Source organism: Balaenoptera musculus, chromosome 20, assembly GCF_009873245.2.
Source record: "Balaenoptera musculus isolate JJ_BM4_2016_0621 chromosome 20, mBalMus1.pri.v3, whole genome shotgun sequence".
Taxonomy (NCBI): Eukaryota; Metazoa; Chordata; class Mammalia; order Artiodactyla; family Balaenopteridae; genus Balaenoptera; species Balaenoptera musculus.
The window spans coordinates 56,744,339-56,761,932 of NC_045804.1; the positions used below are offsets into that span (position 1 = coordinate 56,744,339).

General features: G+C 50.8%; 1 protein-coding gene across 1 annotated transcript in view; it reads right to left on the reverse strand.

Annotated features, from left to right (window-relative positions):
* The window catches only part of TEKT3 (tektin 3), a 182,416-nt gene that overhangs the window by 153,009 nt on the left and 11,813 nt on the right, over positions 1–17,594 (reverse strand). Inside the window, exon 4 of the mRNA XM_036836133.1 lies at positions 15,818–16,008. The gene's annotated coding sequence lies outside the window, so the exon portion shown is untranslated. The remainder of the gene's footprint in view (positions 1–15,817; positions 16,009–17,594) is intronic.

The window sequence follows — 17,594 nt, forward strand, 5'->3', positions numbered from 1 at the left end:
GGCAAAACCAGCCATCACCATCTTGCCCCCGTGGGGGTCACTCTGGGGTCAAAGGAACGGCGCTGCTGGAGGCCCCCCTACCTCCCACCTCCACCAGTGACCCCAAACTCCCGGAGAGAAACGGGCGTGGAGGTGCAATCACACTGCTACCAGGCTGAGGGAACCGGAGGCGAGCTTGTGTTCTCAGAGACCTTGCACGGAGGGAGCGGGTTCCCCAACCCAAGCCTGGCCCTGGCACGAAGGCTGAGGGCTGCTGGCGGGGAAGACAGCCCGGTGCCTCCCGGGCCTGGGGAGCAGGGCACGGGGACCAGAGCCCGCCCTGGGTGGCGGCCAGAGCCACTGCTGGGGCCGGCGTCCACTGCTGAGCTGCCCTGCGCCCCAGGGCGCCAGTCTTTGTCAAAAGAAGGGATTTGTGCGGTGCAAACCCCCCGGGGCCCGGCTTTGTGGAGCCATCCGTCTGCGTTTCAGCTCCGGGCTTCACCCTCTGGTGAAACTGACCCCTCAGTCACAGCACATCCAGAGCGGAAACAGCAGCCTCACCCTTTCTGCTGAGAGCTTTGTGTGACCCGGGGCAGTGGGGGCACTCCCGGAACCGGACACCTGCCCCTGCCCGCAGGGTCCTGCTGGGAGAAGGACCCCTGGGCGTCTGGAGTCACAGGAACAAAGTGCTGTCTTTCTCGGCTCTGGTGTCCTCCTCTGAAGGAACGCTGCTGACTCAAGCTCCGCCTTTCCTAGAAGGGGCTGAACGCCACCTGTCCTCCTGGAGGCCTGACAGGAACCTGAAGGCGGCAGTGCCGATGGTGCTATTCTGGGCAGACTGTGATGAAAGCATCCTTCACTGCATGTCGCACTTGTCGGGAGAGCAGGGTGGCATTATCACTGGCCGGCACCCAGGGCGGGCTCTGGCCCCCGTGCCCTGCTCCCCGGGCCCGGGAGGCACTGCGCTCTAGGGCCCGCGATCCACAACTACTGAAGCCCGCGCGCCTAGAGCCCGTGCTCCGCAACAAGAGAAGCCACCGCAATGAGAAGCCCGCGCATCGCAATGAAGAGTAGCCCCTGCTCGCCGCAACTAGAGAAAGCCCGCGTGCAGCAACGGAGACCCAACACAGGCAAAAATTCATTAGTTAATTTTTAAAAAAATCACTTCCAGGTAAATCAATTAATTTTTTGTAGAAGAAAAATGCAAAATCATGTTTCCCAAGGAAAACAAACTTATTTTGTCACTAATGGTAGAGACCAAAACACAGAGACATTATTCTGAGTGAAACTAGAGTAGCAAAAACAGTTCACACTATTTCAAAGATGCTGGGGGGAAAAAGACTAAAAGATATGACAAATGTTGGGCTTAGAATAAAAGAATGCTTTTATTTTAATTTATCAATAAATTCCTTTATCAGATGATCCTACTGGACACCATAATGTCAGTGATTATGTGTAAGAACGATTACTGCTGAGTGTGACAGCAGATACTTTCATCTGTAATTTGTCTAAAGTGGTGGTTCTCAACTGGGGGTCAGTTTTGCATGCCTCCCCCTCCCCAAGGGACATGTGGCAATATCTAGAAATATTTTTGGTTGTTATAGCTGGGGGGGGAGGGGGAGTGCTACCGGTGTCTGTGTGTGTAGAAACCAGGGATGCTGCTAAAATCCTACAATGCAAAGACGGTCCCCACAACAAAGAACTATCTGCCCAAAGGTCGGTAGTGCCAAAGTTGAGAAGCTCTGGTCCAAACCACTAATGGGCAGAATACGGGTCGGCTATGTGGGTAGATGCAGAGAGAGGAGGAGAGAGGAGATGATGGGGGGAGGAAGGGCACAAAGGTTCTTGGTTCTGTCTTTTCTTGGAAACCCACACTCGAGAAGAAGAGGACTGGTTAAGATGACCATTCTGTTCTGGGCCACAACGCTCAGCGGCAGGTGCAGCCTCTCTGCCTGATGAGCCGACCGGCGCCCTCCCATCCACGACTCAGCGGTGAGGTAAATCATGAAAACTGTGAATGCGGTCAACTTGTGGTCACTGAGAGCTCACCTTTCCAGCTCATCTTGTGAGGAAACGAGCCCAAGTTCAAGGTCCTCCTTTTCCACCCTGCAGGACGCAGGGACTCAGGGAGGAAGTACATTCTTGAGGTTTTGAAAGGAGTACTTGAGTTAAAACTTCCTGCATGAAAATTATATCAGGAAAGGCCATTTTCAGGATTCCAGGTAGCTCACGAGGGAGGTGTATCTCACTGCTGTCTTGAGGATGAATTTTCAAGGCAAAAACTGCCTTTGCACAGGAGGGAATGGAGCGAGCTGCCCTCATGGCCCTCTTGCAGGGTTTCCAAAACCCGCCTGGGGCTCTCCCATCGGCCCCACCCCCGCTTTGGAGGTAACTGGGAGGGGGGCGGGGGGAGGGACCTTCTAAGGGAACTTAAGTCTGTCCTCCTTCACCTGTCTCTCCTCCAGACCAAAGGGAGTGTCTAAGCTGCTCTCAGGCGAGAGTGTTTCCATTCCCCAGGGGAAGGTGGCCCCGGGAGAGTGGGACAGAGACCCCCGCAGGGGGGCAGTCCAGATGGCTAAGCTCCTCAGAGAGTCCTGCACACCCGGGGGTCAGGGGAGCAGCCACTGCTTGGAGGGGAGCAGACAGGGACCTGAGAGCTAGCGCACCTGACGTCCGAGGGCCAGGACACACATGCGGTAGGGACCAAGCGACTTGAAACCCGGTAAGGATAAGGATACATCAGTGGGTGCAGTGCTGAAACAGCCTCCCTGGGACTGAGGCCTCTCCACTGCCCCCGCCTGTGTCTGAACTCAGACACCTTTCTGGAAAAACAAAGGCGGTGTGAGAACCCTAGATCTGAATTTAAGCGGAAAACACAGAAAGTTCCTGATTGGACTCTGAATCAGCCAAGCTGTGTTTCCTACTCTCAGGTGGAATTGAACCTCAGAACAGAGAATCTAAGGATGCTAATAATGTTAATATCATGATTATAAGAAACAGAGCTCCCTTTCTTGCAAAGCCGAGTACAAAGTTTGAAAACGTGAGCCCCTGGCACTCGTGAACTTATTGGAAATGGAGAAGCCTGAGGCAGACGTGGCTTTCTATCCTATGGAGGGGGCAAGGCTCAAGAGAGGGAATACTAGCCCTTGAGGCTCCAACGTCAGAAATTAAAAACCCAAACCCGGGGACAGCTGTTCCTGCCTTGGCTTCGATCCCAAGCACCACCCAAGCACACGCTCGATGCCTGCGCTGGGAGTGCTCTAGGCCCAGAGACATTTGGAGAACGTTGAGAAGAAACGTCCGTCATTTACAGTTTCCTTCGAACAGATTACTTGGGTGTTGGAGTCTGCTGAAACTGAGAATTTCCTTTACAGAAACCAGGGTGGAGGCCGGGAACTGGGAAGAGGAGCTGGTGATGAGGAGGAGTCCGAGGAATGTGTGGGTTCTGCTCAACAGAAGAACACGAGCAGTTTCACCCTGTACCTTCCAAACAGCCGCCAACCCCCCAAGAGCACAGGGTCACCTGTCTAGTGGTAGCCACGGCCAAAGCCAGTCCTTCCCTCTCGGCCAGTGGGAGGGGGCGAAAGTGTACGATAACAATCACTTCCAAAGCCACCCTTCGAAGCTCGCTCCAAAATCAAGCACACGCCCACAGATAACAGACCGCAAAGCTCATCAAATGTTAGAGCTGAGAAGTGCTTCCAAAATTATCCAGTCTGGCGACCTCATTCTGCAGATGGGGACGGACTCAGAGACAACGTGCCCTAATCTTGTCACCAAGTTCGGGACCGGGAATAAAGCTGGGGGTAAAACTGGTTCTCCGGTTTCCAGAGCAGGCTGCTTTTATCCACGGCTAACACTTTTTGAAAACAAACAAAACAAATGTTGGGTTTTTTTATATATGTTTTTCAGTACTGACCTCCTCCAGGATGACAGCAGGACACAGCAAGGAAGTAAAACATGACAGTGTGTCCCGGAAGCTTCGCTCCCCGAGCTCGTTCCAGCTCCCCCTCCAAAGCGATCAGGGTCCGGTTGTGGCTCTGCCAGGGGGCGCGTCTGAGTGTCGCTTCGGCCACGACTGTCGGACATCAGGCAGACCTCTTCTCGGCTCTGTGCCTCAGTTTCCCTACAGTAAAACCAGCTTAGAAACATGATGACTCGAAGCCCCAAGGAAATTCCTGAGCAGCTCTGTGTCTCTGCGCCTCCAAACCGGTGAGCCCTCTTCCAGAGAGGACGGGTGGACCTTCCTCTGGGGACGTGTCGGGTGGTAATTAGCACAGAGAGACTCAGGCCTCCCCGGGGTCACAGAGCTTCCCTGCTGCAGTGGCCCTAACTCTCCCCCGGAAGCCTCTGCCGGTCAGAGCCCCGTCTTGTTCCGGGACTATGGCCCCGGCTGCAGGAAAGGAGATTTATGTGGTTTCTCTGCCTCTGTTTTGATTTTTTTTTAATTGTCCTGCATATCAACCCAGCAGGCTACAATTTGTTTTATCTAATTTGGATTGGACGGAATCCAATGGGAGACCTGACCATCCAGGCCATACAACGTATGACAATTATTATGCTGGATTCTTGATTACTTGACCTCTTTGAACTTGCAAAATTGTTTTTCATTCTATGATTTATTCAATCATTCAATAAGAATTTGTTGAAAATTCATCGTGTGTGAAAATACCTTGTAAACTCTTAAGGATATATGCAATTATTAAATTTTAAGACTTGTGGGAGATATGACAGATGTAGAAGACACAATTTCTGCCCTTAAGGAGCTTATAAATTGTTTAGCCTATAATGTGTATTTCCCCTAAACTTCTTAGACCAAGACTTGAGTGTCTCCTAATAACAGAGAGAAGGTGCCAGATGCAGCTGGAGGCTTTCCATCGGGGTTTTCCCAGTGTCCCTCCCTAGTCATCACTGTCCCATCCCAATGACTCATGTCAACTTGGGATTCACTATGATCACTAGATCCTTTTCTTTTGTCCTCTATTCCACTTGGAGTTCATTCTGACCACTTAGAGATTATTTAATTCCATAGACACAACGCCTACCTCCCCAATCTCAAGCTGACTTTGGCGACCTATTAACAATAGTTTCTATTTCATTCAGTGTGCCATTGGGGAAAGAGGGGGACATCACATTTGTGGGACCGGCTGCAGTAGGCCTCCAATCCAAAGCCTCGTGACCTGCTACTAATGACATTTCCTCGGGGAGCCCCTGGGGAAGGGGGCCAGAGAAGAGCCTCACAAAAAGCCAGCCTGGCCTGACCTGGAGCTCTGCTCACAGCTCTGAACACTCTCCCACACGCTTCCGCCAAAACACAGCCTTCAGGAGCAGGGAGAGAACGATCAGTTTGTCCCCAGCGAGGCGGCCAGCTGCAGCGGTTGAAAACAACGTGGTTTAGGTGGGCAGGGTGAAACAACCAGATTCAGGGGGGTGCCACCTGCCTGAGAGCAGGTGTAACCAACCCCTCAGCGGGCAGGGCTACAGGCAGAGCTCCCGCCCACCTTAGCCACGAGGGCATCTCTGGCCGCAAGAAGGGGAGGGAGAACTGGACCTCACTCCCTACCTGGAGAGAGCCTGGCTGGCCCTCTGCCACCATGTCCGTCCCCCTCTGACCCCTGTCCCCACCCGGAAAGGTGCCTGGACCTCACTGGCCAATGGATCACACAGCCTGTTAGGCACTAACCACTTCTCACCATCAAGGCCCAGGAAAAAAATAAAAGGGGAAATCCAATGGGGGGAGGGGTGATTGAGTGACATAGAAAGTTTCTGGAATTGGACCCCTTCAGCCGGACCCATCAGTCACCCTCAGAAGGAAGGGTACACCGTGCAGAGGAGGAAGGTGGACGGCCTCCGCCCTTCCCTCTTGGTCCCCGCCTAGGAGGGACCGCCATGCCAGTATGAGGGGGGCCGGCAGGCCCTGCGCTCTGGGGACCCTGTCATGTCACCCTTTGTTTGGAACCCTCTGGCTCACGGCTTCCTTCCTCCAGGCCGTGCGCCCCGTCCACCCGGAGCGGACGTGCCAGGGGTGGGGCTGGCGGCCGAGCGAGGGGCGGAGGCACACCCTGCCCTCCACGAGGCCGGGCTGCTCTGCATCTGCTCGGCGCTCTTCCCCTCCCCGGTGTTTCAGGCTGTTTCTCTCTCTCCCCACGTCTCTCCCAAGGAGACGAGAGTCAGATCTGCGGGCGTCGCTAATGCGTTCCAGGCGCCTGAAGGAAGCCTGGCGCGGCCTGCCCCGCACCCCACCCCTGGCCCAAGCAGGCAGGTGGCGCCACCCGATGGCCGCGGCCCGAAGCTCAGCGGGAAGGAGGAGGCTTTAGGGTGGGGCTGGAGGTTTCCGGTGACCAGCTCAATTCAGAAGTTCTGGGTGGAAGAATTCCACTTATCCCGTCAAAGGTCTTTGAGGCAAAAGTTCCGTAAATGAGAACGCTTCAGTCCTTAGAAATGAACGGTGAAGGGCACTGAAGATTTATGGGGCGTTCGGACAGCCCTCTTTGTCTCACTTTGCTACCTCCTTACTTCTATCAACCTTTTTTTTTTTTGTAATTCCAGTCCGGAGCCCAGCTGGGTTGTTTCTAATGTCCAGTCCTTTGAAGAGTGGAGATTTGTGCTTCCAACCTCATGTTAAACAAAACAAACCAAGAGAAGACGCTGTGCAAATTAAATTACCTAGTCAGTGTGTGGCCTGGTGAAATCTAGAGGAGGAGGGGAATTTGCAGTAAACGAAGCAAGTGGAAATAAATGATGGTCCTGTCTTGTTAAAAAGCCTCTGGAAGGAATGGAGAGACACCACAGGCCACTGATGTCCCCTCGGACCCCAGACACGTGGGCCAGGGGGGCTGTGTCCTGCTCAGGCCCTGCAGTTGTCCACGTGTCCCGCTCCAACCTGGCCAGTCTCCAGCGTCCAGACTTCCAGCTGCTCTTTATGTTACCGAGTCCAAGCTTGCTCTGCTCGCCGCATGACAGGCCAATGAATGGGAGACGAGGTGCTGAGGCAAGGAAGACGACTTGATTCGGAGAGCCGGCAGACCGAGAAGACGGCAGACTAGTGTCTCCGATAAACCATCTTATCGGGGTCTGGATGCCAGTTTCTTTTATAGAATCAGAGAGGGCAGTGAGGAAGTAAAGTAAAAGGGCCTTCAGTCTTGCAAAACATCGCCTGGAATGACCGGCCTCGGTGAGGTGAGGGGATGTGTTAGTTTCTTTTCTCTTGCAGCCATTCACAGGTGGGCAGGGTTCCCCGAGGCAGGCCATTATGTATGATTATAATAACAAAATCAACGAAAAGCAAAGGTTAAAGTCAAAGAAGCAGATCCAACGTGGAGTCCAATTTAGCTCTTCCCTGTTACATTTCCACGGGGCTCACAAGCCCCTGGACCCCTCTGTTGCCAGTCCCCATGTCCTACCAACCTCCCAGAATCCTTCTCGCTGGAATCCATCTTGGCTGAGTGATGCGTGCGCCACCAGGAAGGACCCTGAGTCAGAATGATTGGCCAGAGACAACCCGGAAACTAACCCCATCACTATAAAACCCGAGACTGTGAGCCACGTGGCAGAGCAGTTCTCCTGGGTTCCCTTACCCTGCTGCTCTCCGCCCAGGCGCCTCTTCCCAATAAAGTCTCTTGCTTCATCAGCAGGTGTGTCTCCTCGGATAATCCATTTCCGAGTGTTAGACAAGAGCCCACTCTCGGGCCCTGGAAGAGGTCCCCCTTCCTGCAGCACCTCCCTGTGCCCCTCCCCATGGCTTCCCTATTGTTTCTCTCTGTGCACCCAAAGCTATAGGTTATAAGACACACCGCGCTTTCAGAGTTGTTGGAATGTGTTTTAAGTGCTACTTAGAATTAATGGAACACAGGGCCTGGTTTATAGCTGCCCTACCCCATGTCTAGGACAGTGTTTTGCATGCAGTACATGTTCAGTAAATATTTCTGTGCTTTGTCAGAGTTTCTGGCATCAAATCCCAGGGGAGGGAGTGGTGGAGCAGAGCACGGGCTGGAGGAAGGTAAAGGCAGAAACGGACGAAGCAAGACAAGATGAAATCCGGGGAGCCCTCCTCATGGGTCGGATACGTCCGCTCCCCGTGGTTCAGGGAAAGAGTTCCGGGGCTGAGGGCCCAGTCACCCCGGAGTTCCAGCTCTCTGATGGCCTGGCTGTCACCAGAAAGCCACTTCATCCCTCTGTCGTGCCCCACATTGAACAATGACAAGTGAGTAGCAGCTAACCTTTACCAAGTCCTAACCACACACCTGAGGTTTTACACGTACTACCGTATTTTCCTTAGAAATGGAGAACCAGAGTCACTGGCCCTTTTCATTTTAAGAAGGATGACGGGAGGGGCAGCCACGCGCAGGTCATGTGACCTTGGACAAGCCACCACCCACGCTCCACAGCTAAGGAGACGGGATCACAAGAGTTAATCACAGGTACCCTTGTCTCTACTGTGAAGACAAAATACAAGACTGAACATCAAAGAGCTTTGAGAACCGCGGAGCCAGACAAATGTGGGAGGTTATTATGGGCAAACAATGACATTACAGATTGCGAAGTGCTCACGGCCATCAAGGACAAGGGTCCTATTTCGCTCCAATGCATCACCATAAGAGAGACAGTCCCCGATCTCAAGGCATAAATCTGCCCCAACGAAGCCTTCAGAGACTGTCCAATCGTTAAGTCATGACTAGTATCAGGAAACAGAATATAGGGCAAAAAAAGCATCAAGAGGATCTTATTGCAATTTCTAAAGACGTTATAATAGATGTGGACGTTTATGTATTAAATAAAAGTGTGTTGTGTGTATACTTTTTTAAAGGTGAATTAATGGACACTTCTGGGATTTTGTAACCAACTCTATTAATATTAAATTTTATACTTATATTTTATATGTTTTTCCTTTCCATCTTTCCAAGATTGAATCTTCTAATAAATAGTTCAATAATAAATCATAGCAGAAAAAAAAAAAAAAGCATTCTAGATGTTTCTACAGATGCCAGGAACCCAAAGGAATTGATTTTAGGTCCTGAAGAATTAGAATCATTAAGAAATATAAAGTACCAATAGAGATAATGGTAGTCCTACAAAGACGGAGGATAGAGGGGTTTTTAATTAGTCCCATTTTCCTTTTTCTCTTTGTTCTAATCAGAAAATCATTTCAGTCTCTATCTTCCTCCAGATCAGTATGGCCTTGAGTTTACAGGATGGGCTTCCCTTGCCTCCACCTGACGGCTCAGGAGCCACCGTAACACTGCTCATTTCCCCTCTTCAGTAGTATTTGTGACTCTGAAAATAACTTACAACAGCTAACATGTAAAAGTTCGGCAATCTGATACCTTTAAATAAGCTCAACATCAGACTTAATTTATAGAAGGGCAAGGAAGACTCAAGGAGCTGGAAAGTCCGGCTTCATTAGCAGTCGTGTAGAGGAGTGATTCTCAGGGAGCATCAGGACCCCTGGACCACTTGTTAAACACAGATCCCTGGCCCCATCCTCAGAGGCCTGGGGTGGGATTCCAGAGCCTGCATGTCTCATGACCTCCCAGGTTACGGTGGTGCTGCTGGTCTTGGGATCCCACTTTGAGAACTACTGATACAAACAATGGTTACTGGAAGAGCCAGAAAAGACAAACCATGGAAGCCTTCTCTTCCGTTTTCCTTGGGATGTGGGGTTGCTACGGGCAAAGGGGCTGGGATTAGGAAAAGACCAGGGAAGACATATTGGGCAGGGGGACAGGTCTCGTGTATAAAACCTTTGCCACAGTGTCTCTGAGTTGGGCTGTATATGCGCCCTGGCATTCTCCATCGGTGGGCTAGACATCATGAGATCTAAGGTTTTTCTTTTGGGACCAGATCCTGTCTGCCTCCCTGGGATTCCAAAGGGGCTTTCCCTGAGGTGACTCAAAGAGGCCAAGGCTCCAGGGGGAATTCTCCAGCACCAGTAACCATGACAGAACCCACACAACCCCTGCAATGCTCAGGGGCTCATAAAGAAGGGGATTACATTGTCCCATCTGGTGGTACCCAGCCCCTGAGTGGGAAGTGATCTGTGTTGCTACAATCTGAAACTACTGGGAGCATTCTCTCTCTGCTGTGCATATTGATTATTAGATAAACATTACAGATAGGAAGATAGACAGATAGATAGGTAGATAGATAGAAGAGAGAAGGGGGGAGAAAGAGAGATAGAGAAATTTTAAATAGCCCACAGATCATTGAGATATTTTTATTAATGCAACATAGTTCAGATTTGGAAATACTGGGTCACACTCCCTGTTTACCACCTCCTAAAGCATCCATGTGTGTCAAGCAAACCAATGCTACCACCATGACCAGACCTAACTGCACCAAAGGAAGGTGCCCGGATTAGGAGCTCCACTGAATCAAGAGGGAGCCGGCCCCCCACTCCCCCGCTCGGGTAGCTGAAGGACGGGAAGCAAACGGGCACCATGAGGCCTCCGCAAGTGCCTGGCCCTCCCTGGGCTCTCATTTCTTCCTCAGCAACGTGAGGATGCTGACTTCCACCAGCTCAGGGGCCCTTGCGGCTCTGACCGACATGAACACAGTAACCTTCTGTTCTTTCACACGCCACCACAGGTCCCCTCTTCTCTGTGCTATGCCCGGAACTTGCTCTATCATCAGATTTGGGTTGGGGGGTGTTGGATGCTCAGAAAGGCTGAGAACAGCCCATAGGAAACCAGGGCCGACTTCAGACTGTACGGTCAGACTCAAATGGCAAGGACCTTAGACAATGTTACATTGTGGGGTTTAAAAACACTCATTTTTAAGAGCCTGGGCTTACTGAGTCAGCGATCTGGAACATTCTCAAGACACTAAAAATATCCTGAGAGTGGACTGAATTTTAAACTGTGCTTTAAGAAACTTTCTGTGTGAAAACAATTGGGCATTTCTTCTTTAAAACAGTTATGCATTTTCTTTATTTAGATTTTTCACTACTGGAAATAATAAGAAATATGGAGGGTGTTCGAGCCTCAGAGGGGAACTGAACGTCAGGGCCCAAAAGGCCATCCAGTCCTAAGATTCTATCCAAACAGCCAAGATTCTACCCAGAGGACCAAGATTTATAACCTTAAATCTCTCAATTTACATTTTCAAAGCAAATAAGGTAAAATGCTTTCTTTCCCTTCTGACTGATAGTTTGAGGATTCCCGTTCCCAGCATCAACTTGCAGGACAAATGGTTCTTTTCAGCCAGGAGTTGGCATCTGCCGAATGCTTAGTTCTTGGAATTGCCTGCCTGCTCCTAGCAAGACGTGAGCAAGATATCCGTAAACGGTCCGAAACAGGTAAAATGGACACCTGGGTCTCACCACCCGCCAGGCAACCTTTTCCTAATTCGCACTAAAATACATTTGGGGACATAGGGAAGGCAAAAGTTCATGATACTGAAAACTGAACCTGGTAAACCATTGTCTGGATCCCAGCACAAAACAGAAGGAGCTGAAAGGAGAAAGTGCCTTCTGTGATGTTCTCAGATGGGCTCTGAATCCAGGGGCCAACAGTGAGGGAGGCACAGAGACCCAGCGGCCGTCACTCGACAGAAACCGCAGCAACAGAAACCGCAGCATCAAGAAGCTGCCGAGAAGATGTTCCTTTCCATTCGGGGGGCTCGCCCAGGGCCTTCCCTTGGGCCTATGGATTCAGACTCCAAAGATGAACGTGGACAATCGATCTGGCAGCAAACACACCCTTTAAAATGAAAAGAATCTCCTCTCAGGTTGGAGCAGGCTCTCCATCCATCTGGTCTCAGCTCGGGCTGCCAGAACAAAACACCACAGACTAGGGGGCTCAATCAACAGAAATGTATTTTCTCCCAGTGCTAGAGCCTCGAAGTCCAAGGTGATGGCGCCAGTGTGGTCAGTTTCCAGTGAGGGCCCTCTTCCTGGCTGGCAGGTGGTCACCTACTTGCTGTGTCCTCACAGAGAGCAAGCGAGCGAGCTCTGGTGCCTCTTCTTTATAAGGGCACAAATCCCATCATGGGGGCCCTACCCTCATAACCTCATATAAAGCCTAATCATCTCCCCGAAGCCCCGTCTCCAAATACTTTCCCACTGGGGGTTAGGGCTTTCACACACGAATCTCAGGAGAGACACAGTTCAGTCCACGGCACGTCCACTTACTGACCACCTGTTATGTGTCAGACGTGCTGGTTGCAAGGGATGCAGACGTCAAAACACAGACCCTGGCCTTAGGGAGCTCCCAGGTGGGAGCTTTGCCCGCAGCCCCAGGGACCCCTTCACTGTGGGGGGGCATCCTCTCCCTGGCTTCGGGGGGCTTTTTCTTTCCAACAGCCCACAGATGCAAGTCTTTTTTGGACAGCTGCCCTTGGGCTACTGGAGCGGCTCTTCCAGACCCAGCCAGAAATGGCGGGGAGCCTCCAACCCCCGCTGGGTGTGGCCCACGGCCAGTGATTGATGGGTAGGAGCCAAGAGAGCCCGGCTCCCTTGCTCTTTGCTGCCAGAGACGCACTCAAAACTTACAAGGGCCTAGCTTACACTCCGGGGTTCCCCTTCGGAAACAGGCTGAAGTCACCTCTCCGGGACTTAGCCTAAAACCACACTCTCTCCACCCTGCCCTCCCACTCCTGTGCGGGAACCAGGAACACAAGGCTTGCAGGAGAACCGTCGTCTCAGTGTCCCTCCTGGGGGTGGGGGGGGGGGGCCTGACCCAGGACCAGCACCTGGGTGAACGGGGCACAGCGCCCGGCTCCGTGGAGGACTTGCCACCCAGAGGAGCAGCATTTCTCCACTCGGGAGGCCTCCCTGGGGGCCTGGGCCTGAGCAGCGAGACACCGGCTACTACGCTGGATGTGACTTTTATGACGAAATATTACCAGAGTCACTTGGGTTCAGAGGAGAGAAAGCATGGAATATTTTTTCTAATCATTTTTGCTTGTGGAGAACCAGAATCCAGAAAGGCCAGGTAATAGAAGACAGGGCTCTGAACGGCACACCAAGGGGTTGAGGCTATAATTATCCTAAATCCCATCTTTCATCAGTATCTCCCTTGCTCTGGGGTCTCTCGTCTCCAGGGCAGACTGCAGGTTCCAGACACAGTGAGGCTCGGGGCCGCCACAGCAGGGCGCCAGGGCAGAGGCAACAGCAGGAAGAGAGAAGAAAGCCTGGCGGTGCTTGTGGAGGGACCCCCGGGGGTCTGGAAGCTGGTGTGAGAGGCGAGATGGAAAACGGTTAGTGTCGGAGTTGGCTCAGGCCCCTGTAACAAAGCACCACAGACCGGGCAGCTCAGACAAGACACTGGCTTCCTCACAGTCTGGAGGACTCCGAGATCAAGGTGCCGGCAGGGCTGGTTTCTCCCGAGGCCTCGCTCCTGGGCGCTTCGATGCCGCCTCTTGCCTGTGTCCTCACCTGGTCGTCCCTCTGCGTGTGTCTGCGTCCTAATCTCCTCTTCTTGTAAGGACACCAGTCTGGGCATAAAGCTTGGACTAGACGAGGCTGCGTGCCTGCGCACCTCGGGCCGCCTGGCGAGGTGGGCGCGCCGCATCTCACCCGAGGGGTGCAGGTTCAGAAGCGCAGCAGGGTCCGACCGCCAAGTGCTGACCAAGCCCCGGTGAGCCGGTTCACACCCAGCAAACTCAGAACAGGCCGCTCCGTAAACTAGAGTGCCTATCTAATCATCTACCTGCAGAGATTTCTGGAAGGTTACTGAGTGCCGGTCATTTCCGTGGGACCCTCCTTTCCTGCCCCATCCCATCACCCCACACTGATTACAAGCTTTCCGTGGCCCCCAAACTGTGTCCTACTCGATTTCACGTCCCCGTTTACTCATTCCCAAATGTATCTTATTAATATTTGTCTGCCCAGCACCTAACACAGCATCTCGCACGGAGCTGGTGGCCAGCATATACGTGTTGGTGGCCACGCTGGCGACACGGGGAGTGACAGCTAAGGGCACAGGCTCCGGGTCAGAACCCTGTTTCTACCAAGTACCAGCTGTGTGACCCTGGGTAGAACCAACTGCTCTGAGCCTCAGTTTCCTCATCTTATCAAGTTAGGGTGATACTTACAGAACCTCACAGCGTTATTATGAGCATTGACTGAATTAATCTATGCGTTCATTATATCTCATAGAGCAGCGAACGGCACACAGTGAACAGTATGTTCGTGCTGGTCATTTTTTTTTTTAATATCCACTGTGTGCTTGACACATAACCTAGTTTTTCTCATTAAATCTCCAAACAACTATCAGGTGATGCTGTCGCCCCCTCCTTGAAGAGGTGGAAGCCAGGCTGCTCACCTGGTAAGTGGCAGAAGGAGAGAACATGAGCGCAGAGCTGAGTCTCACGCCTGTCCTCTTTCTCCTGCAGCGCCAATCAGGCTGAAATGATCTGTAGCCAAGAGGAACATCTGCAGGTGCTCACAGTCAGAAGCGGGGGGCCAATATCGCATCAGGCTCCACCCCAAAAATAAGGGGTTCAGAGATGTGATCAAGTCCCAACTCCTACCCTACGTGGTTGCAACCCTGGACGCTATATCAATATCCCATCCAAGTTCCAAAGCCTTTTCATTCCATCAGCCCCAAGGCATTCCTAGCATTCAGTGCCCCCAAAATGTCCCCCTGGCTCTCAGCCAGACCACTAGCATGCCGGCTGTGCCCACGTACTGGAAAGCAGATGACAGCTGGTGAAAAACATAGACTGCGACCAGGACAGGATACTACTGTGCTTTTTGAATCCTAAGCATTCCTTCAGCCCCAGGATGGCAGATAGTTAAAACACTGTCAGCACTAATTCTAATTAATTAGAAGCAACAGTCTAGAACCATGGCTGAGGCTGAGCTCAGTGGAAAAGAACTCCATGCTTGACTAGTGATGTCTGCCGGGGGCACAGCAGGAAGGGCAGCACACAAGATGCACGTTTGCCAGCCCTTCCTCAGGCCAAGCCCCTATGCTCAGGTATTGAGAAAGCACCTGGTAACCACGGGGTTTATTCCTGGGAGGGGAGGGGAGGGGGACATGAAAACATATATGTGACATGGTCCCTGCCTTCAAGAAGAAACACACGGAGGTGAGAAATCAAATAAAAATATAAATACAAATGATGCGTAGGGAAAACTGCTCTGTTTTTTTATGGGGTGGGATTTTCAGGGACTTTCAGTTTTCTCAATAGGCTTTAAAAACAGTCAGTTGTCACCTGCCTCTTACAGAAGCCAGGCTATCAAAACCAAACTATGGGGCTTCCCTGGTGGCGCAGTGGTTGAGAATCTGCCTGCCAATGCAGGGGACACGGGCTCGAGCCCTGGTCTGGGAAGATCCCACATGCCGCGGAGCAACTGGGCCCGTGAGCCACAATTACTGAGCCTGCGCGTCTGGAGCCTGTGCTCTGCAACGGGAGAGGCGGCGATAGTGAGAGGCCCGCGTACCGCGATGAAGAGTGGCCCCCACTTGCCATAACTAGAGAGGGCCCTCACACAGAAACGAAGACCCAACACAGCCAAAAATAAATTTAAAAAAAACCCAAACTATAATCAACCTCGAGCCTGGGCCCTGCACAGCATGTAGCCCAGCCCCTGCCCCCTGCAAAACGACCTTCGGCAACAACCTGGCACGCTGCCCAGTCCCTTCATCAGCCCAGCCGGGCAAGGCAGCCGCTCCAACCCAATCAACCACGACTACTAGAAAGTGTTTCCTTGGGCTTGGCCCAAACCTCTTTTCCTAATTTCCATCCAACCGTCCTGATTCTGTCTTCCAGGGCCATACACAGCATGAAGAACACCACTCATCTGAGGTCAGCGTCTCTCCTGCTCCCAGTTAAGCAGTCCCAGGACTTGCCCTGTTTTCCAGGTGACCTGGTTTTCTCAGATCACCTAACTTACCCTGGGCTGGCTTCTTTGGATCTTCTTTGATCTCACAACTCAAGCCGGCTGCCTGCCTCTCTCTGGGCTCCTCCTCCCTGATCCTGGTGTCAAATTGCCTCCAGGCAGAAAGCCCAGGTGATTACAAGGCTCACTTCATTGTTATCCCTTTTCTCAGGCACCACAATTGTGCACCGCCTGTTGTCCGATGCCTGGGAGAAAAAAGTTATTTTATGTATCTTGTTCAGCTTTCCAACTGTTTACAATGGGAGGTTAAGTCCAGTCCTTGTTATCACATCATGGAAGTCCCCACAACATATATTTGTAATTTTGAGAGTTATTTCTGAGCGTTTTTAGAGATCCATCCAATTTAGAGTCCCATCAGAAGGTCTGGTCTGGGAGCTCTCCAAAGGGTCTTTTATGTCTGAATCTAGACTATGTATTACGAGGTGCTGGCATATATGTTATCACTTAATTCTCACAATTCTGTGAGGTGGGTATTATTACCCCCATTTTTCAGATGAGGAAACCAGGCTTGAAGGGATTAGCAAGGTTAAAAGTGATGGAGCTCCACACCCACAAGGAAAGAACCTGGACACTGACAGGGGTGGGACCAAGTTAGATACAGCCAGAGCTCCTCCCTCTAAGTCCCAGCCTCCCAAACACATACCTAAAATTAAAGTGTAAATGGGAAAATGTGTGCTTTCTAGTGCCTGCGACTCTACCTGACCAAGAGATCTTTCTAAAACTCTGGCCTGATCATGTTTCACTCCCATGTTTCAAAACTGGGCAAAAGGGACAACTCTCTTAAAAATATCTAAAGAACAGACAGACTCAAGAAAAGCAGCCTGAACAGACTAATAACAATAAAAGTAATCAAATTAGGAATTTAACACACACACACACATATACTATCACCCTACCTAGAGTCTGAGAGGCAGTTTCTATTAAACATTCGAGGAACGGATAATTCACATTTTGCACAAACTGTTCCAGAGGAAAGAAATACTCCCAAACTGATTTTATGAGGGTAATGTGACCTTGATGCCTTCCCACAAAGAAAACACAAGGCTCAGGCTGTTCTTCCAATGTACCACCAACTATTAAGGAAACAATAATTCCAGTGTTAAAGAAGTGGATGATATAGGGAACAAGGCAATGCCTGCCAGCTCACTTTACAAGGCAATCATACCCTTGATATCAAAACTCAACAGGACAATTTGAAAAAGAAAAATTTCAGATCAGTCTCACTCATGAACATGGAAGAAAAATATTCTTTTAAAATATAAAATCAACAACAACATGGTTGGACTCGGAGGATATCATGCTAAGTGAAATAAGTCAGAGTTAGGCAAATACTGTATGATATCACTTACATGTGGAATCTAAAAAATAAAACAAACTAGTGAACATAACAAAAAAGAAACAGACTCACAGATATGGAAAACAAACTAGTGGTTACCTGTGGGGAGATGGAAGTGGGGAGGGCCAAGATAGGGGTAGGGGATTAAGAGGTACAAACTACTATGTATAAAATAAATAATCTACAAGGATATACTGCACAGCACAGGGAATTTAGCCAACATTTTGTAAAAACTATAAATGGAGTGTAACCTTTTTTATTGAAGTATAGTTGATGTACAATATTATATAAGTTACATGTGTACAATATAGTGATTCACAACTTTTAAAGGTTAAACTCCATTTATATAAACCTATACAATATTGTACATCAACTATACCTCAGTAAAATATTAAATTAAAAATAAAATAAGGACTTCCTTGGTGGCGCAGTGGT